Source organism: Podarcis tiliguerta, assembly GCF_965153285.1.
Source record: "Podarcis tiliguerta genome assembly, chromosome: 10".
Taxonomy (NCBI): domain Eukaryota; kingdom Metazoa; phylum Chordata; class Lepidosauria; order Squamata; family Lacertidae; genus Podarcis; species Podarcis tiliguerta.
In genome coordinates, this window is record NC_139543.1 from 21540299 (window position 1) to 21568272 (window position 27974).

The 27974-nt window shown below is 45.2% G+C and overlaps 1 protein-coding gene and 1 long non-coding RNA gene across 4 annotated transcripts in view; both read right to left on the reverse strand.

The window, feature by feature from the left end:
* The window catches only part of MET (MET proto-oncogene, receptor tyrosine kinase), a 97113-nt gene extending 87532 nt beyond the window's left edge, over positions 1-9581 (reverse strand). The window contains exon 1 of one of the 3 annotated variants that reach the window (XM_083399336.1): positions 9407-9581. The gene's annotated coding sequence lies outside the window, so the exon portion shown is untranslated. Of the gene's footprint in view, positions 1-8429; positions 8576-9083; positions 9377-9406 lie in introns of those variants that run through there. The other 2 variants (XM_083399333.1, XM_083399335.1) reach the window with 2 other exon arrangements.
* Positions 9582-16893: 7312 nt separating this feature from the next.
* The window catches only part of LOC310658283, a 47668-nt gene continuing 36587 nt past the window's right edge, over positions 16894-27974 (reverse strand). The window contains exons 2-3 of the long non-coding RNA XR_014502179.1: positions 18794-19547; positions 16894-17453 (exon numbers count right to left, since the gene is read on the reverse strand). This is a non-coding gene — a long non-coding RNA (uncharacterized lncRNA). The remainder of the gene's footprint in view (positions 17454-18793; positions 19548-27974) is intronic.

Here is a 27974-nt window from a genome sequence, read left to right on the forward strand (position 1 = left end):
AACTTTCCCTGCTACTTGCCCCAAAACAGGGAGAGTACCACCACTATCAATAAGAAACTGTTTGGACACATTCCTATAGATTGTATCCTTAGATCCCATTCATTAGTGCACAGGATACAAGACTGACTTCTGAATAGCACAAACGGTTATTCAAAATACAGGACATCAGCAGGCCATTCAACAATGAGCTCTTTGTTGAAGACGACTTGTGGTTGTAGAACATATATTTACACATAAGTAATTTGTAACCCTGTGGCCAGTTATACAGTACTTTAAAATGCGGATATCAATACCTTAACATCACCTCTCCAGAATACTTTTCATTTCATTAAAACATGAAAAGAAAAAGCTAAGCTTTGTCACTGGTGACATACAAATATCATAGTATCATAGACCCTGAGGATCATCTTGTCCAACCTGAATATGAAGCTGTCCCATTCGGCGATCAAACCTGCAACCTTGGCGTTAGTAGCACCACGCTCTAAACAACTGAACTATCATAATACCACTTGCTCCATTCCATAATTGAGCTCACTTTTTTTGTGTGACCACCAGCATAGTCAAATGGACAACCCAATGAAAGCAATCCAGTCCTTCTGTGACTATATCCCACACCCAATTAATTTCACGTGGACCATAGAAATTTGGTCCTACAATAATCATTACCCTATATAACACACTGCCTTCTAGGAGGCAAATAGCTTGACAATTCCAAAGATTTGTTAACACTGAAAGGAACAAGTTAGCACAATGCTCTGTGCTGGGATGACTGTGGAAATTAGATTGTAATGCTGATTTGATTTCCTAAAAGGTATATGAAACAACACACAACAAGGTTAAAGATTCCCATAGTAATGAATGTTCTTGGAATTTCAAAGAGCTCAGAGGAGACCAGATTTGTGCTTAAATTGGTGTGGGGGAGGGGGTGTAAGAGAAAGGTCACTTAATTATTCTTGTCTTTAAAGTGTCATCTACACAACATTTCCCCTGGGTGAAGAAATTGATTTTAAAAGCGTTTCTGCTAACATGCTTGTGTCAGCTGTTATGTATGAATTATAAATACTTTTAAAATAATTGCCAATGGAAAGGGGGAAAAACTAGTGCTGTTTAGGAGAAAGATCCAGACACAATGGAAAGCCTCACTTTGAATGAGAGGTTATTCTTATTTGCAGAATATGAAGACACACTACATATAGTTGACACAATACTACAATTTTCGTTTTCTTGTTAAAACCAAAGTGGTCCCACAACATGCAAATTAATATATACGTAGCTTATTTCACAGAACTGAAGGGTGACCAAATACCCTCCTAAAATGTCCTTTTTTCTAGCCATTTATGAAACGTGTCTAAAGTTCTGCCTGCCCAGATATCCCTAGGAATAGATACTGTCCTGATGATACTGTCAGAAAGGTCCTGCTCTTAAGCTCAAAGATGATGCATCTTGCATTACAATGGATACAGAAAAAGACCAGCCTCGGTGCCAATTATAAAGCAAGAGCTATTCCACAAGGTACGCTGGAGCCAAGCAGAAGGTTTTAAGGCAGAAGTAGGGAATCTTTGGCCCTCCAGATATTGCTGAACTGCAACTCCCATAAGCCCAAGCAAGTATGGTCAGCAGTCAGCTGTAGATCAGAAACTTCTGGATTTAAAGATTATAACTTTGAAATGTGCCCAGAAGAAGCCAACAGGAATCCTGTGCAGCACTTGTAAGATAACTGTGGTTCTCCCAAGTCAAAAACTTGGAGATCTATATGCAGTACTAGCTGCAGCTTCTGAATACAGTGGTACCTCAGTTAAGAACTTAATTCGTTCTGAAGGTCCGTTCTTAACCTGAAACTGTTCTTAACCTGAGGTACCACTTTAGCTAATGGGGCCTCCCGCTGCCACCACACCGCTATCCAATTTCTGTTCTCATCCTGAAGCAAAGTTCTTAACCTGAGGTACTATTTCTGTGGAATGGAGTCTGTAACCTGAAGCATCTATAACCCGAGATACCACTGTAGTTTCCAAGGGAAGCCTTACATCAGGCACCCCCAAACTTGGCCCTCCATATGTTTTGGGACTACAGCTCCCATCATCCTTAGATAACAGGACCAGTGGTCAGGGATGATGGGAATTGTAGTCCCAAAACATCTGGAGGGCTGAGTTTGGGGGTGTCTGCCTTACATGAACATTAAAGTTATCAAGTAGAGCATGGATTATGGTTACCAAATATTGAGGTAGAGACACTAGTTACGAGCCAGGTGAACCTGGTCAAAATGCCCACCTAAAGATAGCATCAAAGGGCAGATTGTGCTTATAGAACCAAATCCTCAGTGATCAGCAAATTTCATTGTGTCTGGGCCATTCACCTCTGAAAGGTAGGTGAGTGCCTGGATTCAGTTTGTCATTCGCATCCACTAGTGCCAGAAAGAAATCAATTACAAAAGGCATGAACTGTGTTCTGACTCTTGTCTCTATATACAGTAGAAACAAGATGATACACAAGACTGTTGCAGATATGAATTATGTACAGTGGAAATCAATAACAGGAGGTTCTGAGGCAAACCCAATCTCCTTGTCAAGTACATTTGGCCCCTCATGTTGCCAACCCAGAGAGTTATATAGAGAGGTTAGCATGGCTTGGGAATGAGTGGGAACTGGGTCCGTCACCCTCCCAATTGCTCAAATGCACCCTCCTTTAAAACTAGTCACATCAGACAAATAACCCAGTTAAGTAATTAGGCACTAATTGACTAGTCTAAGAGAAGCAAGCATTTGAACCCAAGCTGGTAAGTAAACGGCAAAAACTCGCTACTGGCCTCCATAATGTTCCTTCTCAAAGCTGGAAAGAGAACAATAGGAGCATAACTGCACATCTTAGCTCTTTAAGGCCAAAAGATGCAACTCAACAAGTCTTTTGGCAGTCTGTCAGATTTATGGAAACAACTGCGATGAAATGCAGTTGTCAGTATGTCATTGAATTTAATGCAATGTTAGATACAACACCTCTCCTAATTTTCTCTTTGATAAAGAGTTGTGTCATCCTCTTGCCAAAGGCATATTATAAATGATCATGGGACACTAAGAGAACAATCCTAGGCAAGTATACTTGTAAATAAGTTTTGCTATGCTAAATGGGACATCATTCCTAGTAAGCAAGAATTGCAGGCTTCATGAGCCTGATCTAATGGGGTTTACAGTTTTCCAAGCTGCTCTTCTGCTAGTATTCTCATATAAATACACAGCTACAAAGCCATCTCACTCCTATCACCCACAACATGTCCTTCCCCCAAATCCTCACCAGCGATGGCAGTAATCAGCCCACTAAGGTACAAATTAATGCTGTGCTATCCTCATAGATAAAGATTAAATGGTAGATAATTTTACAAGAGTGGAATCAGAAGCAATTTTAAATGTGATTTTTTTAAAAAATGCATGGTGAGACATAAAGGAATCCCACATCCCTTAAGCTCCACAGAATATATACAGGTGATATTAACCATGAACAAGGTACTTTTAATTCCCCCATATGATCCAGTATTAGCAGTCCATTGTAAGGAACTGCAGATTGTTTAGCACAGTGCATTCTTTGCTCTGTTGTCTTGCTGAATGCCTGCTGAGCAGAGAGCCAACAACTTGTTGAACATTCAGGCCACCAAGTCCTTACATAGATCCGCACTAAGTGGTGACTAGAATACAATTTACACTGCATGGTGACAATGCAGTCAATTATCTCTGATCTATTTAAAACAAACATCAGTGTCGTAACAGTAATACATAGTATTTTCAAAGGTTCAAAAGAGCTGTATTATTGCCGGCATGTTTTTACATTATTAAATTTGTTATAGTGTTAAAGAAATATAGGCCAACACTTTTTTTTTTAATGCCACCACATTGCATGCTGTGTAGGATGGAATAGCTCAAAAGAAGGGTGAAGGTGAAGAGTGGTTTAGCTAAGGCTGCTCCATTTTTGTTTTGATGTATGCCCACTCATGCTGCAACATGACTTTGCTCCATCTACAGTGCATGTAGCAAAATCAAAAGATTCCCCATCTTTCTGCACCAAGACTAGTTATGATAGCATCAGAAGGGGTTGCCGGCCAAAATGGGCACGAGTGCTGCCCCGGGGCACCTGAGCAGCTAGCTATGCTGCTGCATTTGGAGGCAGTGGCGTAGCGTGGGGGGTGCAGGGGGGGCCGGCCGCACCGGGCGCAACATCTGGGGGGGACGCGCTCTCTCACTCGCAGCTCTCTGCCCCTACCTGGCTCATTCACTCTCTCTCACTGCAGTGCTGGCTGTGCGAATCCGATCCGAGCCGCCAGGTTGCCGCCCACTGTGGAGGGGAAGGTGCCAGGCATGCGGTGCGGTGCGGTGCGGAGAGAGAGCGAGGGACTATCTGGGGGAGCAACAGTGCAGCGGGGGGGGGGGGCGCAAATTACTTGCCTTGCCCCGGGTGCTGACAACCCATGCTATGCCACTGTTTGGAGGGCTCCAGTTTGGGAATCCCTCTGGTCCAGGGTGGCTGACTATGAATACCCAAGTCTATCACAAGATCCAGGGGCAAACTATCTCTTTCTTATCTGGAGGGGTTAATTCAAGACACCATCTGTGACCCATTCTACTGGAGCCATTAATGTAATCCTCATCAGCAAAGTTCACACCACAAAAACAAACTTCAGTACTAAATTTGTAGAAAACACACTTCTACACCAGAAGCACAGCTCTGTACTATCAAGGATGGAGACCCTGGGGCACTCCTGATGTTGCTGGACTGGTCAGGAATGAGATGATGGGAGCTTGAGTCCAACAACATATTGAGAGTCATAGCTTCCTCATCCCTTTCTTAGCTTCTCTTGCAAAATTACTCAAAATATGTCACCCTATCAGTTTACTAGAACGAGGGGAAGCCAGGCAACCACTTGCACATACCTGCTGAAGCATGCTATACATAAACCATGCATACCATCCACCTTCACACACTAGGATCACAAAGCATTAACTCAAGTCACATGATGCACAAGCAGTGTGCAATATCCAGATTCATTACAAGCAGCTGTATGCAAACAATTTGGTCACTTTGAATTGAGCAGTATTTTGTGTTCCCACCTGCCTCCACTATCCCCAGATGTATACTTCTAACACATTTATTACCACTGATTGGAAGCACTGATTTCAACAGAACTTAACTCCCCCCCCAAAAAAAAGCATTAAGGTTCTAAAGTATTTGACTATGCAACTACTAATATTTCCTTGAACTCTTTTGATTAGTACAGATTATAAACCCTAGTCTTACTCTTTAAAAATGTATTTGTAACACTACTCTAGCCAACATAGTATAACACTTTTAATTTAACGCTGCAGCTCTAAGGACACTTTACTGATACTACTGAACTCAATGGGGTTTGCTTCTGAGTGGAAATGTATAGGCTTGCACTATAAGTTCTTAATGGATCACTTTAAGTTTACACCAGGGGTAGATATCCCTTTAGATGCTGCTGGACTACAACTGCTATAAACTCCAACAATTGAGACCTTAGGGTGGGTAATGGATGTATAAATAATATTGGTCATGCTGGTTGGCACCGATCAGAGTTAAATTTCAGCATCATCTGGAACCCAATGAATTCCAGTAGCATGCTTTAATACATGGGTAGGCAAACGAAGGCCCGGGGGCTGGATCTGTCTCAATCGCCTTCTAAATCCAGCCCGCAGATGGTCCGGGAATCAGCATATTTTTACATGGGTAGAATATGTCCTTTTATTTTAAATGCATCTCTGGGTTATTTGTGGGGCATAGGAATTCATTCTCCCCCCCCCCAAATATAATCCAGCCCCCCACAAGGTCTGAAGGACAGTGGACCGGCCCTCTGCTGAAAAAGTTTGCTGACCCCTGCTTTAATATGTGGTGTAAATGACATAGTCTTGACTAATACTGTCTTTTGGGATCATAAAAGCAAGTGTACACGCACACATTGCAACATGTATTATAACAAGAAGCCCGCCCTCAAAAGAATGGAATAGGGTCCACAAGAGAATGGGATGGAATGCATTCATATACTATTTCTTGCCACGCCATTGCCTATGTCCCAAGTTTCTTTGCATAAGTATTTCGGGTCATCACTTAAAAAGTAACTTTGATTAAGATTGTTTGGAAATGCAAAGATGCAAGCCACATCTCAGACAACATATTATTCCAAAATTGACCCACAGGATATATTTTTTTGTTATCTGCACTTTTTGATTCAGAGTCCCATGGGCAGGTTATGCTTCCTCAAAATTATAACAGTCAAACTGGCTCCCATTAAGCCTCCCAGTGCAAATACCAAAAATGTGGGTGGGGTGGGGTGGGGTGGGGAAAAGGAATAAAGCCCTTCTAAGAAAGGGTGGAAGAATTGATGCTTTTGAATTATGGCACTGGAGGAGATTCTTGAGAGTCCCATGGACTGCAAGAAGATCAAACGTATCCATTCTGAAGGAAATCAGCCCTGAGTGCTCACTGGAAGGACAGATCCTGAAGCTGAGACTCCAATACTCTGGCCACCTCATGAGAAGAGAAGACTCCCTGGAAAAGACCCTGATGTTGGGAAAGATGGAGGGCACAAGGAGAAGGGGATGGCAGAGGACGAGATGGTTGGACAGTGTTCTCAAAGCTACGGACATGAGTTTGACCAAGCTGCAGGAGGCAGTGGAAGACAGGAGTGCCTGGCGTGCTCTGGTCCATGGGGTCACAAAGAGTCGGACACGACTAAACAAATAAACAACAACAACAAGAAAGGGTGATTTATTTGTTTTCAAACCAATCCACTGCTGGCATTATACCAGCGATGGGTGATGCCTCCCACCTGCCTGCTTTCTTACTTACTTGCAACCAGTCCAGGGGTTGGCACCACCCAACAAACTTCCTCCTCCTTAGCCACAGCATTGCCCTTGTAGAAGTCAGCAACGGGGAGGATGGGGACAAGATTAGACCCAAAGATTTTGAATGGGCTACAAGGTCGAACCCCTTGCAATGCAGGAATCTTTTTGCCCAACTTGGGGCTCGAACCCACAACCCGGAGATTAACAGCCTCATGCTCTACCAACTGAGCTATCCCAACTGACTCTGGCTCCACTTGCTATTGGGCTTGCCTTACCAAGCTCAACCAACAACCACCGCTGGCTACATTCATAGCAGGACAGCCCGCCCACCGCCAGTTACAATTTCAAGGTGAAGTGAGGAACTTCGGTAGTTAGGCGGGCTGTGAACAGATGCACTATCCACCTGCAGTCAGGCTGAAGAAATCGCTCCCTCCGGGCAAGGCTGCCGGAACAGGCGTGCAGGGAAGCGAGCCTCTCCTTCGCCTTGCCTCGAGGACTCTCCCTGCGCTTCCTTATCCAGCGCCTCTGCTCTGAGTCAGATTGCGGGTGGCTCAAAAACTTCTTTGTAAGCAAGCCGCGTTGCAAGCTGCCTCCTCCAGGCACTTCGCTGCTTTCTGCCCTCCCCCTTTAAGGAACGAGTCACCCCTGAATCATCCAGGATCTCCTTTCAATCACCTCGCAGCGAGGAAAGGTTTTGGCTTACTCTCGGTTCCTTCCAGTGAGCTCAGCAATTCTTCCCACCCACCCACCCACTCTCTCTCTCTCTCGAAAGCGCAGATTCCCTTGCGCTCCAGCCCAACTAGGAATCAAATCACCGCACCAGACCCAAATAGATCTCAGGCCGTCCTGAGCGAAGCCCAAGATCCAAGCAACAGGGATAGCATGTATCGATTTTAAGAAATAGGTGCCTGTTGGAAGCTCTTTCCCCCTAAATCCCAAACGCGTGGGGAACTAAACCATGAATCCCTTGCGAGGAGGCAAATGCCAAGTCCCACGGGTGCATACCGGGTCATTCCGGGGAAGAGAACCCCTACCTGGATATCACGTGACGCTTCTGACCCTCTCAAATGCACCCGAGCTGGCTGCCATAGGAGCCACCACCTAGGGACCTTTGCCCCACTCCCCATAAAATATTTGGCATTGCTATTCAAATGGTGTGTGTGCTCCGCACCATGTGATTGAGAATGTGGGGCGGGGCTCCCCCCCCCCCGATTTTTTAATTCAAGTTGGCACTCCTGCTGGCTGCGCTTCCTCGGCGAAGAGGCAAGGCACCTTGCACATGCTTAAAAGCCTTCTCATCTCTCTCACTGCACATGCTCTCGGAATGAGCTCTGGCACCGCGCGCAGGTCTGGGGGGCTGAGCCCTGCCAAGTCCAGGCTGATCTCCAAGAGCAGCGGCAGCCAAAAAAACATTCCAGCTACTCATTTCCTCGACGATTATTATCAAGCAGCCACTCGCCAGCCACCGCTTACTCCGGATCAGCGATCGCTACGAGGAAGTGCAATCGCCTTAAATCGCGCCGCCGTCACAACTCGAATCCGCAGGAATGCCTCCCAGGCTGATCCTGTATACCCTCTTTTACTTACCTGAGAATCAGCCTCGTGATAAAGTTAAACGGGATTTCCTCCCGAGTAAGAGATCCGTGGGGCTGAGCTGCAAAACCAGGCGCCAAGCAAGCCTCCCCTCTGAAATGTCACATCCTTTGCGGCGGAGAAGAGCGAGGCTGGAAGACACCTCAATCCGGATCAGGGGTGCCAACTTGAATAAAATATTGAGGGGGGGTGAGCCCCGCCCCACGTAATCGATCACATGATACAGTGCACGCACATCATTGGAATGGCGATGCCTATCAACTTTGGGGGGAGGCGCGGCCCCCTCGAATATTTTAGGGGGAGGGACCCCTAGGAATTGGCTCCTAGGATCCAGATTCATGGCGGGGGTGGGGGCAAGGAAAGGCCATCCGCATCTGCGCCAACCTCTCAGGACTTTCCCAGACCAATAACTCCCTGGTCCGAAATCAATCCCCGATTGGAGCGAGAGAGGATCGGACCAGGCGCCCAAAGCGCGCTCAAAACACAACGCTCACGGCGGAGCGGGACCTGCTGCGGAAGAAAACGCGTCCGGGGTCCGGCTGTGCCACGCTCCGAAGCAAGTGTCCCCGCTCCGACGCAGCCGCCGGTCTCCCCCTCTTCCCCTTCCCCGCTGCAACCTGCGGGGCTCTCCTGTAGTTTTGGCCGTACCTTGCTCGCTGAAGGCGGGGAGGGCGCAGCTGTTGCCTCACATCTGGATGCCGCCCCCGACGGTCCCACCGAGCGCACCAGGAGCCGCCAAGCGTCCCTTTTCCTTTCTTTTCCCTGAGCCACCTGGAGGGAAATGAGAGGGCGGCGACGCCGCCGGCGCTGCCTCCAAGTCAACCTCTGGCGCTCGCCGACGGGGCTCGCCCGAGCCTCCCTCTCTCTCGCTCGCTCGCTCTGGTGGCGGCTCCCAGCGGCAAATCCGCGCCGCCACTGCCTCTCGCGCCCCTCCCTTCCCGCGCGATACTCCTGACCTGCCGCTGACTCACCAGTGGAGCCGGAGCGGGGCGGGCGCTCGCTGCCACAGAAAGGCAAAGCGCGCCTCGCTGGCTCAGTAGCGACTACGCGACAACCTGTGGCGAGTTCTTTCTCTTGGCGCGCGGAGAGGCAGAGCAGCTCGAAGCGCCTCAGGGCCCGTTCCCGCCAATTCCGCCCCGCTCCTTCACCTCAGCCCCCCCCCCCCCAAGCACACCAGTCAGGCCTCAGGTGGTTTCTTCCCCGAGCCTTTCCTTCTCAAGCCAGGAGAGGAAGGAGGGCTTCGGGAGGAAACGCGGGGCTTCCAGAGCCCGCCGAGGGGAAGGACGAAAGCAGTTTCCCAGGAGCTCCCGTCAGCGCGCGGAGAAGCGCTTCAATTGTTAACAAGCCTTTCATTGTCTGGGGCGGGGAGGGGGGGCTCGCTGTGTGCATTTCACGTATTAAAGCAGTAAGTGACAAAACCCTCGCTGCTCAACAGGGGTGCCAACCTGAATAACATATTGGGGAGGGCAAGCAAGCCCCACCCTGCATAACTGATCACATGACAGGGAGCACCCGCACTACTTGAATGGCAATGCCCATTAACTTTGGGGGCTGCCCCCCCAAATGTTTAATGGGGGAGGAACCACGGCCCCTCGGAGCTGGCTCCTATGCTCAGTTCAGAATGGCATGTGGCCTTGGGGTTTAGAGTAGCCACATGAAAGGAAGAAGTCAGAGTTCCTTCTCTTGGAATAGTTGTGGGGAAGGCAAACTGCATCTACTGAAACGCTCTTCTACTCAAAGTGAAGGGGCCTTGTCTTTTTTCCTTTCAATGGGGCACACAACTTTGGCTGCGTGTGCACATCTGGAGAAGTGGTAGCTACCTGGAGATCACTGGTTGCCATTAGTTCCTGTGCCTTAAAAATGCTACTGGCAGCTGTGGATGGAGTGTGGAAGGACCTGTGGACCCAAAATTGGCCTCCACAGTCACTTAAAGACTCACTGTTAAAACCGTGTTTATGGAAGACAATCTTACTCGGCTACAAGTGATCGCCAAAGAAGAAGAAGGTGGGGGAAGTTGCACAGCACCAAAGCCAATCTCCTTCCTGTTAAGTTGTGGGTGAACATATCAGACAACACAGCGATTCTTCAAACAGCTCTTGTGTATTCACAGGCCAGAACAGAACTGAACTGAAGCGTTCAGCCAGCCTGCTTAGATAGAGCTCCACTAGAACGCAACAGTAACCACTTTCTGTAACTATCCATTCACTGAACGTCACTTTCAATCCCTTATTTGCATATGTGGACCTGAGTGAAAACTATCTACAGTATCCCCCTGCTGGCCCAGGGTGAGAACTTCAGTACATAACATTTCCCTCTACTCTCTTCGCATGTAAAACTCCGGCTCCTCCCTTCTCCACCCAGTGGCAGACTTTGGGCTTTAAAATTTCAGTGGTGCTCTGTGCAATGGCAATTTCTGGCACCCCCAAGCCTCTCACCCTCCGTTGTTCATCATTGTTGCAGTGCCCCCTGAAGCACCCTTGTGGCTCGGCGCCCAGGTCAGGCCGCCCTCTCCTAAATCTACCTCTGCTCCACTTGGTCTAACCTCCCCACCCGAAACAGAACCATTGTCACAGCTACTTTTCTTCCAATATTTATTGAGCTCAAGAGCAACAGGTTGAGAAGCAGCCAGTTAAGGAACAATGTGTACCTTGGTAGCGCAGTGTGTATATACCAATAATTTCTGAGGCTGACTCTTCCACTTTAGAACTGCTTGCCCCTTGGGATGTCCGGATGCATTAAACTATTTTCTGTCATGGATTCGCTGCCTGTCCCTGCTAAAGTTCTTTTCTGTCGTCACAAATTCCCTATCTGTAAATGGAATTAACAGCACACAGTACTGCAGATTCATGAAGGGTCTTGTGCCATAGACTCATAGCCTCAACTTTAAGCAACTCCCATTCTTTCAGCCTCAATTCTCAGGAGGGGAACAGTGGAGTGAATAGCTACACCGGCAGAAAATTGTGAAGGAAACCATGCAATAGCTCAGTGGGTAGAGCATGAGACTTTTAATCTCAGGGCCGTGTGTTTGAGCCCCTCATTGGGCAAAAAGATTCTTGCCTTGTGGGGGGTTGGACTAGATGACTCAATTCTATGATTCTATGATCTAGGCTAGAATGAGGCGGTGCTATTTTCCTCTTCTGGTGAGAGATGAGAAACCGAGGAATAAGGTTGGAATAATAGGACTGCTACGTGCAGCTAGTCTTGCATTACCAGTTGTGTGTGAATTTGCAATTACCACATTGAGCAATTTCTTCTGAAGAAATGTGCAGAGGATTGTAATGTCAAACTCACTCCCAAAGCCTCATAAAATATTTGTCCTGCAAAAGAAAAATCATGATATGATCTCAAAAGTTATTAATGTTCTAGATTAATTTTTTAATATAGACCCACTGCTTCTGAACGCATTGTCCCTGAAATCCACATTCCACACATAAAACCTGTTCAAGCAAGCACTGGCAGCTGTACTGCAAACAAGGAAGTCCCACTGAGTTTCAGTTACCACATTGTAACCATCACAGGTCTTTATATTGACATTAATAGGTTTATATTAATTTGGTATGCTTTACTGTTTGCAACAGTAAACTGCCTGGCTCAAGGTCTTGTGTGGACAGGGGGACCCCCCCATACTTTCTTCCTTCCCAAATATATTTGCTCCCCAAATGCAGTTGTTAATAAATAGCCTGGGAACTAGCTTTCGTACATAAAATTTAACTCCCAAATGTGATGATCAGGGAATCCTCTTGGCAGCTTTCATAGCAGTTTACAAGTGTCTTTAATACAGTGCTCATGACATGACAGCCAATATACAGGATTGCACAGAAAAACACACACAGAAACACACACACACACACACACACAGAGAGAGAGCTATGACCAAAAGTGATCTAAAGACTGCAAACACATTTGCATGCAGTGCCAGTGTAGGATCTGTTGTGAAACAGTGTATTTACTGCCTAGCAGGTGTTGTGTACGCACACTGCTTTCCTTCAGCTCTGCCTATGCTGTGCTTTGCATAATATTCTTTTGAAAATATTACAAAACGTTATCCCCAAAGAAGCCAAACCCAAGTAGTGCTGTTTTTGAAACTTCTCACCGCTCAGGGAAAAGGGGAAGCAAGACAGCAGATATGGTTAATCTTTTCTGCGATAGAGGTATTAAATATGAGGCAAGCTGCTCTTACTCATTCTTACACTGACACATAATGCAGTTAGTCATTTGCTATTGCTACAGATTCCTATGGATAAGGATGGTGGGGGGATCTTGGGGGGGGGCAGGACAGGTTAGAATGGGTGTGGATGCGTGAGGGGAACTTCTGCTGGATTGATATCAGCACTGCTTGAGAAGCGATGCTGCCATCCCCTCATTCTGGCCATCTTCACATTTCTCTCTGTGGAAGTGAAGCCTTCCATATCAGCTTAAATTTAAAAGCCACCCCACGCAATATTGTACCAGCCCCTCTCATTTCTTGGCAAGGATGCAATTATCAAATGGCTGTCATTGCAAATCTCAAGGGTTTCGTTTTTTTACCACTGGCGCACTTGAGCCAGTATCCTGAGACGAAACGTAGCTCAACAGAGTGTCGCAAGCAGAGCAGCCCATGTGTTTTAATATCTAAGTACTCCGTTTCTCTTGGGAGCCGTATACCCACAAATAGATGGCTATTTGATGATGTTTATGAGGTGATTTAAGTCTGGGTCTCTTGGGAGAGATGTTCACCTTTGACAGTCTCGGCAGAAAGTACACAGATTGAATTTTCTCAGATATCTATTGTATTATCTCAGTAGGATGGTATGGAGGAGGAAGCCAGAGGTTACCCATGCATGTTTAAGCGAAGGATTAGAGCTTTATGTTGTATGAGATCTTTTATCTTGAGCACTGTGATTTTTAGTAACAATGTTCTCTGTGTCTGTTTTAAAAACTGCCCTGGGGTCTTCTGGCAAAGTACAGGTAAAATAGGAAGCTGCAGCAGCAAAGAAGCAGAAGGACATTGGCAACAAAGAAACCTCCAAAGTCTCATTAATGCTACAATTCACCTATTTTTTGCAACAAATGATTATTCTTATTTTATATATTTTACATGCAAGGGGCAGAGTCCAGGTAACCTGCACAGTGTTTATTAGGAACATTGGATACAAATATTACCATAACATGTTTTTTCCTCCTATGTTTGTTTTGTGTATTAACAACAGCAGGAGCCATCTAAGGAAAATGTGATTATGGCAAACATTTCCCTCTCTGAAGACAGAAGAACTACTCTTAATTAAGTAATTAAAGGTCAACAGTGGAAAAAGTGTAATTGAACTTCTTGGATTTAAATTACTCCCACAATCAACTAATCTACATGATCCTGCTTTCAGCTAGGAATTGGTCTGAAAAAATGGTTTGTGTTAATTGTCACTCCAGGAAAGAAGCATCAATACACATACATAAACTATGTTTATTATGAACTAGTAATCCCACTTGTTCTTTTTCCTATTGCCTCTGCTTACTGAGGCAACCTTGGGCTTCTTCCAACCTAAAAGGTTGGGTGTCCCTTTAAAGGGGCAGACATTCAGCTAAAGCTCTATTATCCAGATATACTGGGTTTACAGTACAGTGGTACCTCAGGTTAAGAACTTAATTTGTTCCGGAGGTCTGTTCTTAACCTGAAACTGTTCTTAACCTGAAGCACCACTTTAGCTAATGGGGCCTCCTGCTGCCACTGCACTGCCGCTGCACGATTTCTGTTCTCATCCTGAAGCAAAGTTCTTAACCCGAGGTAATATTTCTGGGTTAGCGGAGCCTGTAACCTGAAGCGTATGTAACCTGAAGTGTATGTAACCCGAGATACCACTGTAATGGTGGAAGAATAAGACTTCATGGTGTTGTTGCATGTCTTAGCCTCAAGAAAATTCCCCATATGGGCTTCTCTGATTGGTAGCACCAGGCAAGGTTCAGATTTCCTCCAGATATTTTTTTTTTTTAAAAAAACTACCTGGAATTATTGTACAGCCCCCCAAGTAAACTAAAATTTATGTGATATCTCAAATTAACTCTCCCTTTGGTCTGAAAACACCCCAACAGATTTATTGTGATGCAGGGCTTTCTTTTCAGCTGGAATTCACCAAAACTCTGTTTTGGCAGCTCTAAGGTGAGCACCATTTCCATTATAAGAGAACAAGGGAGGCGTTCGTGGTGAGTTCTGGCACCTCTTTTTTGAGAAAAATAGCACTGAGTGAAAAACAGTGTGGCACAGACACTCCTTTTATGGGTGTACCACGCGTGAGAAAACACTCATCCCACAGTGTAAACCTCAAATCCACCTGTTTCCACTTCCCAGCATTCCACGTCAACACAACTTTGTTCCTTAATTCTGTGGAATCCCTGGGTTTCACAATAACCTTTGAAAGTACCTGCACTGGAGTTTACTACAAGTAAGGGAGAAGTGGAAAGGCTTGTGCAGGCAGGCACAGAACAGATATTCCATGCCATTTGTGGATCAGTGAATGAATGTTATTGAAGTGTTTATGAGTGTAGCTGTAGCACTTCAGATTTTATTAAGCCCCCATCCCCTCCCCCCAAAACCATCTCAAATTTCTAGTTCTAGGACGAAAATGTCAACATATATGGGAACTATGCAAGGATTAGTACCAGGAAAGTGAGAGATAAAATTGCAATTAAATGTGACAAAATTGCTGGCATAGGAGCATTATTAATGTCGCCAACTTTTCATCCCACCCAAGGAGTATTTGTAAACAACTCTAGATGGAAATGAAATGACAGAGTGAAGTAAACATACTTTGGACAGTCATCAGGGTTTGTTGGTCAGGTTTTATTCTGTTTTATTTTTGATCATGTACCTTGCAAGGGTTAGTTCATGATTTAAGAAAGGGGATGGTTGATGCTATTTGTCTGCATTGATGACATTGCAATTTTCAGCTCCTCTTTCAAATTCTCAGCTCCTCCTGCAATTATGACATTGCAGTTTTCAGCTGCTCCTTGGAAATCCCATCTCAAGCTACATTCCAACAAATCCTGAAAGCCAGGCTAACAAACAAAACACAAACACTGCAGAATTGGCACATGAAATATTGTTTATCTGGACCACAGAATGAGGCAAGTGAAATTAAGCTAGAAAAAAATCAGAGATGGATTTGATTGTAAATTGGTTGATGTCCAAAACAAACAAACAAACAAACAAGCACCCTGAAACGGATTAAGTCCGCAACTAGAGGTACCACTGTACTCAGGTTGTATGCATGAGTAAATAAAAACATATCTTAAGAACACCACAGTCTCCAGTGACCTTCATTCTAAGGAAACAGAACCCTAAGTAAGTGCTGGTACCCCTGAAGTCTCTTGCTACTCAGAGCCTGGCATGCATGCAATGATATATATTGTTATGAACTGGGGGGGCGGGCAGTAGGCAGTTTGCCGAAACCCATCTAACTCCTGGATCCAGCATATGTTACAATATAAGCCAGGCTAGCCTAGGTAATGGACCACTGTGGGAACAAAGGAAGTGTATCAGTGTGAGACAGCAAACGGGTAGAACCCCTTCCTTCAACAGTCTCTTCTACTGTACTACCAACTACAATCTTACAGATATAAAATAACAGGTTTGGTTGGGACCCACGATCCAACTCAACCAATAAACCTGTAACAGTAATATTGGAATGATTTGTGTTGGTAAAGGGGAAGTGAGGTTACAAGTTATCTCAGATTCTTCAAATTCCATATTGCTATGGAAAATGACATTTATTCTGATCTTGTTAGGTTTTAACTAAAAACTTTACACATGCAGATATTTGAACTAGGAGGCTTTTAAAAAGGGAATATAAAGCAAAACCAACTCTGCTGGATATCATTAGTGCTTTTGCAATATGTTTATCTTTTTGAGTTTCCTACCATCCCAGAGACATCTAACCTACTTGGAAGATAAGTAACTAATATGATCATATGAATCACTTAGGTCAGCATTTATATTCTGCATATTTGCTTAGTTTGGAATGTCTGTTAATAAATATTCACATTCTGTTAGTGCTTCCAAGAAGAAGCACTATTTAGGAGAGTTGTTTTTTTAAGGATAAATACAAATGAGACAGTGTTAAAGCAAATTGCAGTCTCTTTAACTGTACTTGTCCTGATATACTTGGATTTGCAATATTAAAAGTCTCTGTCCTCACCAGCTTGTAGTTAATTAATTATCTTTTAATTCTATTTTAAAAGCATAAATACTTTACCGTCATTTCTGAATGTACAGGACAGAAGTACATATATCAACCATTAACAATTGTGACCTGCATTTTTCATTTATACATTCAAGTAAATTTAGGCTGCTTTGCAAACATAGCCAATATTTCAAGGAAGTAGGAAAAAAAACATTTAAAACCAATGGGTAAACAAAACCTGACAACAGTGAGATGCAGTTCTATCACCACAAAAATAGACATAAAATGCTGCTTCTATAGGGGCCTATGTATTTTAATTCATTTCTAATTTTGTCTAATAATCTGCTCACCCTCTCCATTAAACTGAATGGGGAAGTGAAAACAGAGATGGAGAGGGGATTTTTTTTTTGTACAGCACTGTGCTGCTATATAAATATTTTAAAAGTCCATAATAAAATTCCATCTGCACACTGAAGCCCCAAGAAGGAATCTGTAGCTAAGGGCAACTAGCCGTAAGGAATGCCTACGGCCAGATGAATCTGACCACTTTCTGCCAGTGGTTATGAACACCCACATCCCAATCTAGTAACAGACTATCAGAAACTTCTCTGGGTGTATCCTTAGCTGGTGGAAACGGTACATCTTTCCTCTTGACTCAGTAGCTGAGGCTGGACATAAATTGCTCTTTTAAAACTCCCCACTTATCATCCGTTTGGGAGGAGACGGCAGCACTGGATTCCTTCCCTGCTCCTGCTTACCTTTTCTCTGCCAAACAGTCAATCAGCAGTATTTGGGCTTTTTAAAAGCCCTAGGAGGGAGCAGCCCCGGTTACTCTGTGCAGAGTGCTCTGGGCGGGAGCTACGGAGACCTGCAATGTTTTATAATTTAGAGGGGAGAAACATACATCACTTCCAAGTATTGTGTAGTAAACAAAATCTGCCCTTATTCCCTTATGGGGGGGGGGGGCAGAAGAGCCCTTATAGAGTCCTTTGTAGGTTATCCATCAGTAGAAGAAAATAACAGAGGCCAACCAGAGAATATTGAGAAGCAAAGCAGCTAGTAAGCCTGATCTTTATTGATCTCTTGCAACAGGGTGCTCCACTCACACGCAGGAAAGGAGGAGGACCTCGAACAATGGCGCGCAAGGCCTTATGTAGACATTTTAAATTCCCTGCCCTGGAGCTCAAGACCACCCCTCCATACATCATGCATACATCACAGAAAGGGTGTAACCCAAGACCACCCCCCCACAAACATCATACCTACATCACAGAAAAGAGATTTGAATGTTGTTGTTTTTCCTGTCTGACAGGTTATCTGATAATGCCTTATCTGATTGCCTTTCCTGGTAGTCTGGCCATTCCTTTGAGATGGTGATTACCCAATTCCTGAGAAAATGGGAAGGTTCCCTCACCCCCTCCTTTCTTGCAGAGAAAACATTTGGTCAGTTTGGGAGTCAAAATGGTTTCAGGACAGTCTTCCTGTGCTGCTCCAGACATGTGGTCCGCATATCTATGTACGCGCTTGGTTGGTACATTTATGAACATAAGACCTTAAATTTTTTATTTCAATTGGAATGTGACATTAGTGGTTCAGAGGGGAGTAAGGATAGGCTGTGCAGCTTAACTCAGTCCATTTACCGTATTTTTCGCTCTATAAGACGCACCAGACCACAAGACGCAGCTAGTTTTTGGAGGAGGAAAACAAGAAAAAAAATATTCTGAATCTCAGAAGCCAGAACAGCAAGAAGGATCGCTACACTGTGAAAGCAGCAATCCCTCTTGCTGTTCTGGCTTCTGGGATAGCTGCGCGGCCTGCATTCACTCCATAAGACGCACACACATTTCCCCTTACTTTTTAGGAGGGAAAAAGTGAGTTGTATAGAGCAAAAAATACGGTAAGTCTCACTGGTATAGAATCCAGGGCTGGCCCAACCATGAGGCAAGGTCAGGTGACCTCCTCAGGCAGCAGGATTCATAGGGGCAGCAGGTTCAGCCTCCAAGGAATGCAACGCCAATTGTCACCACAAGCTCCTCAGAGGCTGGATCTGCTACCTCCTCAGCAGCTGCCCACAATGCCACCTCTGTAGCGAATAGGTCTCCTCTCACCTCTAGGAAGGAAACAGTGGGGTCTGTCTTGTGGGGTCTTCTGGGCATGTCTTTGATTCCCAATTCAGCCATTGGGTAAAGTTGATTTGATTCCACTTACCTAGTTCCTGATGTAGATATTCTCTCCCCTTTCTGTCGTGGTGGGGACACTATTTTGTGGCTCGCCTCGGTTGCCAAAATGTCTTGGGTGGCCCTGACTGAAACATAGGCCTGAGCCATTCTGTTTCGTGCAAAGTTCTTGAAAGCGTGTGCACAAATTTTGGCGCCAAATTTTATTATGAAAGATGCGCTTCTTAAATGTCACATGGCGCATTTCAATGATTTTCAATGCAGCCATGTTTAAAGTAAGCATTTTGTATACGTATTTATATGTAAAAAATACGTATTTTTGTGTGTACTTCTTGCAAAATTTGGAAAAAATCTTCAAGGAAGTTTGGCAGCATCCGATCAGGTCAGTCCACTGTGAAATGCAGGCTGAATAAATTCACCTACAAAGAGGCAATTCTTTGCCTTGAAAGAGCACCAGTCTGCTCCCCAAACAAGCAGCAAGCCTTTGTGGTTCCCCAAGGCAGATTTTTTGCTTATCAGAAATGCACATTTATTTTTCTTGGTTCACAGGTTGCTGCTTTATTTGCAGTCTTGCCACCCCAGGAGAAGAAGAGGGGATGTGCCTCAGAGACAGCACGGCTGATTATGTATGTGCCTTTCTCCAGTTCCATTTCGCATTATAGGCCTAGTCCCTCAAGTTTTTCTCACTTCTGTGGCTGCTGTGGAGACCAGGAACAGGATTTATTTGATTTGAGCTTCAGGCACCATGGAAAGCACACCTGTGACTGCCACTCTGTTTGCTCTTCCTGAGTTAAAAAAAGGGGGGGGGGAAAGAACATAAGGTTATCTAATCAGACCTTTAGACTTCCCAAATTCCACAAGTTTTTGTTTTGTTTTAATCATTGCCCTGAGGGGCATGTGCTAGCTAAGTCCTATAAAAACCATCAAAGGCCAAATTCCTAAGCCTATCTACTCAGTGATCAATTTCATGTTAATAGTAGGGCTTGCCATTATTTTCTTGAGGACTGGATGTGTGAAAGGCATCAAAATTATTTTGAGATGAGAGTTAAGGTAAACCAACGAACATGAGAGAAGAGACCAATTTTATGCAACAAAACTTTAGGACCCAGCCATTGAAGGAGAAGAAAGGAGATTCCAACGAAACATCAGGAAGAACTTTCTGCCAATAAGAGCTGTTCGTCAGTAGAACAGTCTCCTTCAGGATGTTGTGGACACTCATTCCTTGCAGGTTTTTAAGCAGTCAGTCATGGATGCTTTAGGTTAGATTCCTGCACTGTAGTGGCTGGGGAAACCCAGCCAGATGGGTGGGGTATAAATAATAAAATTATTATTCTTATTCTTGGATTAGATGACCCTTGGGTCTCTTCCAGCTATGATTCTAAGTAACCTAAGTTCAGCATCATATCACTGGGAGCAATAGCACAAGGGTAGGGAACCTTTCCTCATGAGCAACCTTGGCCCCCTCTAAATGTTCTTTTAAATATGGGTACATGATTATTTATACTCACAATGGCATCAGGGTGGTTATATGTGATAGGGACATGGGTGGCGCTGTGGTCTAAACCACTGAGCCTCTTGGGCTTGCCGATTGGAAGGTCGGCGGTTCGAATCCCCATGACAGGGTGAGCTCCCGTTGCTCTGTCCCAGCTCCTGCCAACCTAGCAGTTTGAAAGCACGCCAGTGCAAGCAGATAAATAGGTACTGCTGAGGCAGGAAGGTAAACAGTGTTTCCATGTGCTCTGGCTTCTGTTGCGCCAGAAGCGGTTTAGTCATGCTGGCCACATGACCCGGAAAGCTGTCTGTGAACAAACCACCGGCTCCCTCGGCCTGAAAGTGAGATGAGCACCACACCCCATAGTCGCCTTTGACTGGTCTTAACCTTCCAGGAGTCATTTACCTTTTACCTTGCATTTTACCATATACGTTGTTGAATAGTGGGTAGACATGGCAGACAACACAGCGATTTCTCCAAAGCAGCTCTTTATTTTGTAAGCTGGAACAGAACTGAACAGCAAACAGCTCAGCCGGCCTGCTTTTATAGGCAGCCGGCTGTCAACATTGTAGCAACAACAACCCAGGGTTTCCCGCCTAAAATAACTGACGTGGACCTGAGTGAAAACTATCTACAGTATCCCCTTGCTGGTCCAGGGTAAGAACTTCAGTACATAACATACGTGATATGCTCTGATAGGCTGTGTAGGTCCGAGGGGGTTTGGAGGGAGTTTTCTCTAGGATGTTGGTTGTATATCGAACCCTGCTTATGTACAAGCTTTGCCCCTAAAAGACAAAAATCCTTCCGTTTCTTTCTTCTCCAGTTCTATATTCTGTTGTGTTCAGTTTGTTCTTGTGTTATCAAGATTTCCTTTCTCTCTAGACTCCATTGGCATTATTGAAGAGCTAACACAGGGCACCCAAGAAACAACCTTCCCAGGTCCAGACTGTGTGACCTTGGAAGGTCAAAACCACCGCTTTCCATTGGATCTGGAGACTGAATGGAAGTCTGTGATGATGTTATGAAGCCTGCATTATACACTCCTTATGTCCTGCCTTGGTTGGCATCCTGGTAGCTGCATTTTAAACCAATTAGGTTTCCAAGCACTTTTCAAAGGCAGGCCCACCATACAATAACCAGAAGCCAAGGCCTTCCACCATTTCCTCCATCAGAATAAACAGTGGCAGCCAATCCTATGCACAGTTACACAGACGTGAGTGCAACTTTAATTTTCTCCCTAGCTCCTCTTGAATGCAAAACAGTCTGTCCAGAGCCTTATGCCAAAACCTATCCAATTAGTGGCCCTCTTGAGGATCATTAGGGCAAGAGGAAGAGCAGTGTTTACAAGGCATTCCTACTTTGATGTATTGTTGAGGCTGCAGTATTGTGTTTGTTTTGCTGTTTACACAGCTTGGCAGCACAAACATATTGATCAGCCTAAGAATAGTCATTTGTTCCATTCCAAGATTTTGGTGGAACATCTCTTGTGGATCAGTTGTGTTGGTGGGGTTTTGTGGATTGCTTACCCTTCAACATTTCTGTGGGTAAAAGCCTCAGCGCCTAGGGCTTGCCGATCGAAAGGTCGGCGGTTCGAATCCCCGCGGCGGGGTGCGCTCCCGTCGTTCGGTCCCAGCGCCTGCCAACCTAGCAGTTCGAAAGCACTCCCGGGTGCAAGTAGATAAATAGGGACCGCTTACTAGCGGGAAGGTAAACGGCGTTTCCGTGTGCGGCTCTGGCTCGCCAGAGCAGCGATGTCACGCTGGCCACGTGACCCGGAAGTGTCTTCGGACAGCGCTGGCCCCCGGCCTATAGAGTGAGATGGGCGCACAACCCTAGAGTCTGTCAAGACTGGCTCGTACGGGCAGGGGTACCTTTACCTTTACCTTTTATTCCATAATAATAACAAAAACTATTATTATTATTTTATTATTTATACCCCACCCACCTGACTGGGTTGCGCCAGCCACTCTGGGCGGCTTCCAACACATAGAAAAACATAATAAAACAGTAAATATTAAAAAACTTCCATATATAGGGCTATGTTCAGATGTCCTAAAGCAGGCATGTCCGAAGTCCGTTTCAGGGGCCTAATCTGGCCCGCTGATCGGTTTAATCCACCCTCTGTGGCAGTCTATCTCCTGGGGTAAAATCCTAAAAAAAAAGCGCTCAACAACTTGAGTCCTAAAAAAAGGATTGTTCACTTCATCAAATCTAGCCCTCTTTGGAAGAAGTTTGTAGTATCCTTGTACAGATCCCTGTAGTATCTTGTCTCAGGGGTCTCATGACTCCATACCCTCCAATGTTTTCCTGATGAAAATAGGGATGTCCCATGGAAAATCAAGACATCCTGAGATCAAATCAGAAACTGGGACGGCTTTTGTAAATCCAGAACTGTCACTGGAAAATAGGGACACCCGGAAGGTCTGGGATTGGTGGGGTACATACTACCCTAAAGAATCACAAGGCCAGGAGGAATCTGTAGTTGGGCCCACAACACAATTCAGTTATTGTGAAGAGGTCAGATTCAGTTTAAAGTGTTTTCGGGGACTGAACAAAAAGGTTTAACTTCAATGGTGGCATCTGAGACTAGCCGGTGTTCTGCATTGTGTGTGTGTAGGTGAGAGAGGGGGGAAAAGGAGGAGGGGGCTGTTGTTAGTCTGAATTTGGACTCAGACTGAAACAAAAAAGCTATGAGGCTTTTCCTCTCTTTTTGCTTAAGTTGACAAAACCATCCTTGTATTGCACGCTAATTTCTTGTTTTACAAAAGTACAGTGGTACCTCGGGTTACAGACGCTTCAGGTTACAGACGCTTCAGGTTACAGACTCTGCTAATCTAAAAATAGTACCTCGGGTTAAGAACTTTGCTTCAGGATGAGAACAGAAATCGCGTGGCGGCGGTGGCGGTGGCTGGAGGCCCCATTAGCTAAAGTGGTACCTCAGGTTAAGAACAGTTTCAGGTTAAGAACGGACCTCCGGAACGAATTAAGTTCTTAACCCGAGGTACCACTGTATGTGCAATGTCTCTTTTTTCAAGTTACATTTTCTACAGATCAGTTTCATTTGTCGAGACATTAGTGTTACATTAGGAAAAAAAGGGGGAAAGAAGTGGAGGGGGGAATGTTGAGTGAGGTGGGGTCGGGTGGCAATGCTACCATTCTGTTTAGTGTATGTGTGGGGTTTTGTGTCAGTGTCACTTGTGTGGGTTGTCTTTACTATTTGCTTGCATTCCTTTGGTGGTGAGAGAGGTTGGGGTTGGCCTAGGGTGTGGCTGTTTGTTTGTGATTGTCTGTGGTGAACTTTGTTTTTGTGTGTGAGTGGGGTGGGTGGGTGTTTTTGGATCAGGTCAGCCAGATTGATTCAAACGCTGTGGGCAGGTTTTTGCTGTTGTCTTGTTGGGCTGTGTATGTGATAAAGGGTAACCATATTCGGGAAAAGGTGGTTTCTTCTATTTGTCCGTGACAGTTTCAGTTTGTTGGTTAGTTTTTCTGATAAAGCTGGTCCGCATACTATTTGATATCATTGGCCTATGCTTACTTTGTGTTGCTTTTTGGGGGAATATGATGCAGTATTTGCAGTGATGCTGCCTGCTGCAGAAACCTGCTTGCTTCTGCTATACTCTGTTTGTATATCTACAAATAATTAGATATTAGATCACCATAAGCCTCCAGCATTCCATCGAATCTAGTGGCAGTTTTATACACTTACGTGTTAGTTATCCCCATTGAATGCAGTTGAATGTACTTATAACTAAGCATATATTGGGCTGCAATGTTAAATCCAACAGAATCCAACACATTGTCAAGGTGACAACACTAAACAAACAAACAAACAAACAAACAAACAAACAAACAAACAAACTAGGAGGGGAGACAGGCACAGAAACCATAAAGAAAAGCATGATTTTATTTTGCTTTTTTTTTTTTAAAGGCCAAGAAAACTGATAAGATTTATTACAGCTCAACATGTTTGGGCAAATGGGTTCCTTTTTCAAGAGCAATCTTACACTTTCAAATTCTATACAGTACACCAAAGCACTTTGGGCAAATACAAACTGCTGTTCTTGTCTTCCTCATGATAGGCCGCTAGTATTTATGCATGCTGCTTTAGCCACTTCATAGAATTTGAAAATTTAAGATTGCTCCTGGGGAAGGAACCTGTGTTCCGAAAGACACTGCGCTGCAATAAATCTTCTTAGTTGACACTTTGGAGACCACACATCTCCTCTTTGCATTCTTTCAGCAATCCTAAACATGCCTACTATGGATTAATCCTCACCGAACACAATGAGACTTGCTTCTGAGTTAGCATGCATAAGGTTGCATTGAAAAGCTAGTTATATCTATGAGGTTAATCATGCGTACTTCTGTGTTGAATCGAGGCCCCTGAACTTTAAAGGCCACTTTGGTGTGGGGCAATGTGGCTATCTGCAGAGCCACACTAAAACTCAATGCGCATGAAGTTCAGCTCACACCAGGTGAACTGGCTCCTTTCTTATAGAGGTATCATTTCAAAGTGAGCAGTGGAAGCTACTTTCAGAACTGGCCATGAAAATAGCTCAACATTTCCACCCACCATATAAGCAGCGACAAAGCAGAAAATGCGTTGCCAAGAGTAGCGATGCTCACTTGAAACTTGGCCAAAGCTCATGTGGTCAGGTTAGATGTGGCAGAGGTTAGTTAGCTAGGCAAAGCCTTTATAAAAATGAGACTTGGCAGAATGGTATATTGCGCTCAGTGCTTCGATACAGAGCTTGTGACACATCCACAAAGCAAGCCTCTGATGATCTCATTGCATTGTATATATCTATATTGATTTGCTTAGTCACATCAATGCACCTAGCATTTAAATAACAATGTGCAAAGTCTTCCGTAATATTTCTATATGGCTTGAAATCTGTTAACGGTTCCTTCATGTAAACAACTGCAGTGCTCATGTTTAAAAACTAAAGGCTGTTCTGTAGCAGGCTTGAACTCACTGAGCCACCCCACCCTCACTACTGAAAAGGCATGTGGCCATTTAAAGCTACAATCCAATACACACTTACCCGGGAGTATGGGAAGGGCAGTAGGTCACTGGGAGACCACCTGCTTTGCGTAAAGAAACTCCTAGGTTCGATCCTCAGCATCTCCAGCCAGGGCTGGATGTGCCCCCTCCCTGAAACTCTGCAGAGCCACTGCCAGTCACTCAAGACCAGGGTGGTCCAACATGTGGCCCAACATTTGACTTGCAGCCCTACCAAAGCCAGGTAATGTCAGGGACTGGCTGGATGAGTCAGAGTGCTGGGAGCCGAAGAGTTCCCCAGGGAGGGCTCAGAAGACAGGCAATTTTGGGAGAGGGGAGACTGCGGCACTGGGGAGAGGGCAGGCTGGTGAGGCCCCCTAGAGTTAGAGGCCCGGGTTGCCCTGCGCTCACATGAAGTCTTGGGTTTGCAATTTTGGGAGAGGGGTGACTGCCCACTGGGGAGCAGGAGGGTTGGTGAGGCCCCCTAGGCTTCAGCCTACTTAGCCTATACATAAATCTGGCACTGGGTTGAGCAATCCAAGGGGGTCAGGAGAAGGAGGGTCTTCTAGGACAGGGTTAGAGGCTGAGAGTCACAATGTGAGTGCAGGTGTTCCAGTCCTGCTGATTCTCCTCCCTCTCTGACTCCCTGCTTGAGCAATGGGTCAGGCAGGCCCAGAGGAGGAGCCCACTGCTTCAAGGCATCCTTCATCTCTTTGGGAGATAAAAAATAGAGGGGGAAGGGTGGGGCCAGTGGTAAGTTTCAGGAATGTTTCAGCTAGATTAATACAAACCAGGGGACTCTGCTGTGTTGGTATTTTCTGTTAATGAAGAGCTAATTGCATTCTGTGCCTCCTGTGTTTGTGTGGGCCTGCCCTGTGGTTGACCTGGCTCCTTTGACAGCTCCTTGACAGGTAAGGAGGTGCTGAACTTTGACAGGATCCTAGAGTCATCTATCCTCCTGCCCAAAGCCTAGTCAGCACTTTCTCAATGTTAGGAAGGAGGTAGGAGGGCTCTAGGACCCTGCCAGAGCCTCACACCTCCTTGCCAAAGGCCTTGCTTATCCAGCTTTGGGAAGGCAGCATGAGGGCTGGCAGGTGTCAAATTTTGGCCTCGCTCCCCAACCCCCATGCGACAAGGCCATGCGTGGCTTGCAGGTTCCCACCACCCCTCGCTAGCAAATCCAGTGGTCAAGGATGATGGGAATTGTAGTCCAAAAACACCGGTGTAGAGCATGATAGACGAATGGTCTGACTCAGTATAAGGCAGCATCCTATGTTTCTAGTAAGGCTAATGGAACTCAGTGGAACTTACTTCTGCATAGAAATGTATAGGACCGCTTTGAAACAACATAGGGTAGTGATAAAGTGGGATTTCAAATGTAAACACCCCCCCCCCCCTGTGCTGGAGCATTAAGCTCTGCCACTCCTCCTCCTCCTCCTCCTCTTCTTCATCTTCTGTCACAGCTCTGTTGGCATGTGTGTGAGGGGGGAAACTGAGTTGCCTGATAAACACCCACCTTCCCACCTTGTGTGCTGTAATAGCACCTGCACAATTAATTTTCTTTTCAGTTTAATGCACTGACTGCCGGCTCTTATATGAGTTTGTTTATCTTTGCAAGCGAAAGCTCTTTCAAGTCAAACAGCATTGTGAAAAATGTGTATGCTTGTAAAGGGGAAAAAACACACAATAGAAAAATTAACCTATTTAGCAGTTAATCTTGCTGTGTAATCTTCTTCCTTTGCTTTTTCTAAAGGCCTTCCTTATTAATGGATACAATTTAAATAAACACATCGCTTGTCCTCAAGCCAAATACCTTTGTTAAATAATTGTGGCATTTTCTGCTAAAAGCACAAGTATAATTGTGTCGGTAAAAGCAAACAAAAACTTAACTGTATAATGGCCACACCAGAGAAGAATGGCTGACACAGATGAAATCAATAATCAGATTAAAAGCCAACAATGAAATGTTTACAAATCTGTTTAATGGGAATGTGTGCTTGTTAATTTCCTCCCCCTACTAGGTTTAAAGCTATAAATGCTTCATAAAGCAAGAAGAACGTGTCCAGTTACATAAATATTCCAATTTAGGTATGGGCTGAAGTCCTGCCATCCTTGTCATGAACTGGTTGGACACAGAGGAATGATGGGAGGAACCAGCCTGGGGAATGATGGGAGGAACCCAAGGGATGAAGGCTCAAAGCCCGGGGAGTGTGGTGGGACAACAATGAGTGGTTAGAGGGAGAAGACTGGAAAGAGGAGGTGTCGGAAGCTGATTTCATGGAGTAAGATCCACAGGGAGCTAATGCTATGCTCATTAGGCCTGACACTCAGCCAAGTCTGTGGAGATCGCGTTTTTGCTAGAGTCTACTCCAACTTTGGACTGTGTGACTAATGACAGTTAGGCTCTGTGACAATCCTTGACCGCTCCCTTGTGTGGACAAATCAAACATGCAGACCATATCACAGGGATGGCCTGCGCACTTGTGCGTAGAGTGCATAATCCCATTGGTTTCCCTAACATTGAAACAGCCCAATTTTATGGAACTATGCTTGTGCCCAGTAGCAACTTTTCACAACAACACTCTTTTTTAAGTTGCCTTGTCAATGAGGCAGACTGAGGCAGCCACCTCAGGCAGCAGAATCCAAGAGTTGCCTCTGCGGGTTTAGCCCCCCCTCCCCGAGGGCCCCCCACAAGTGAAGAGAAGCTGTGGCTTCTGG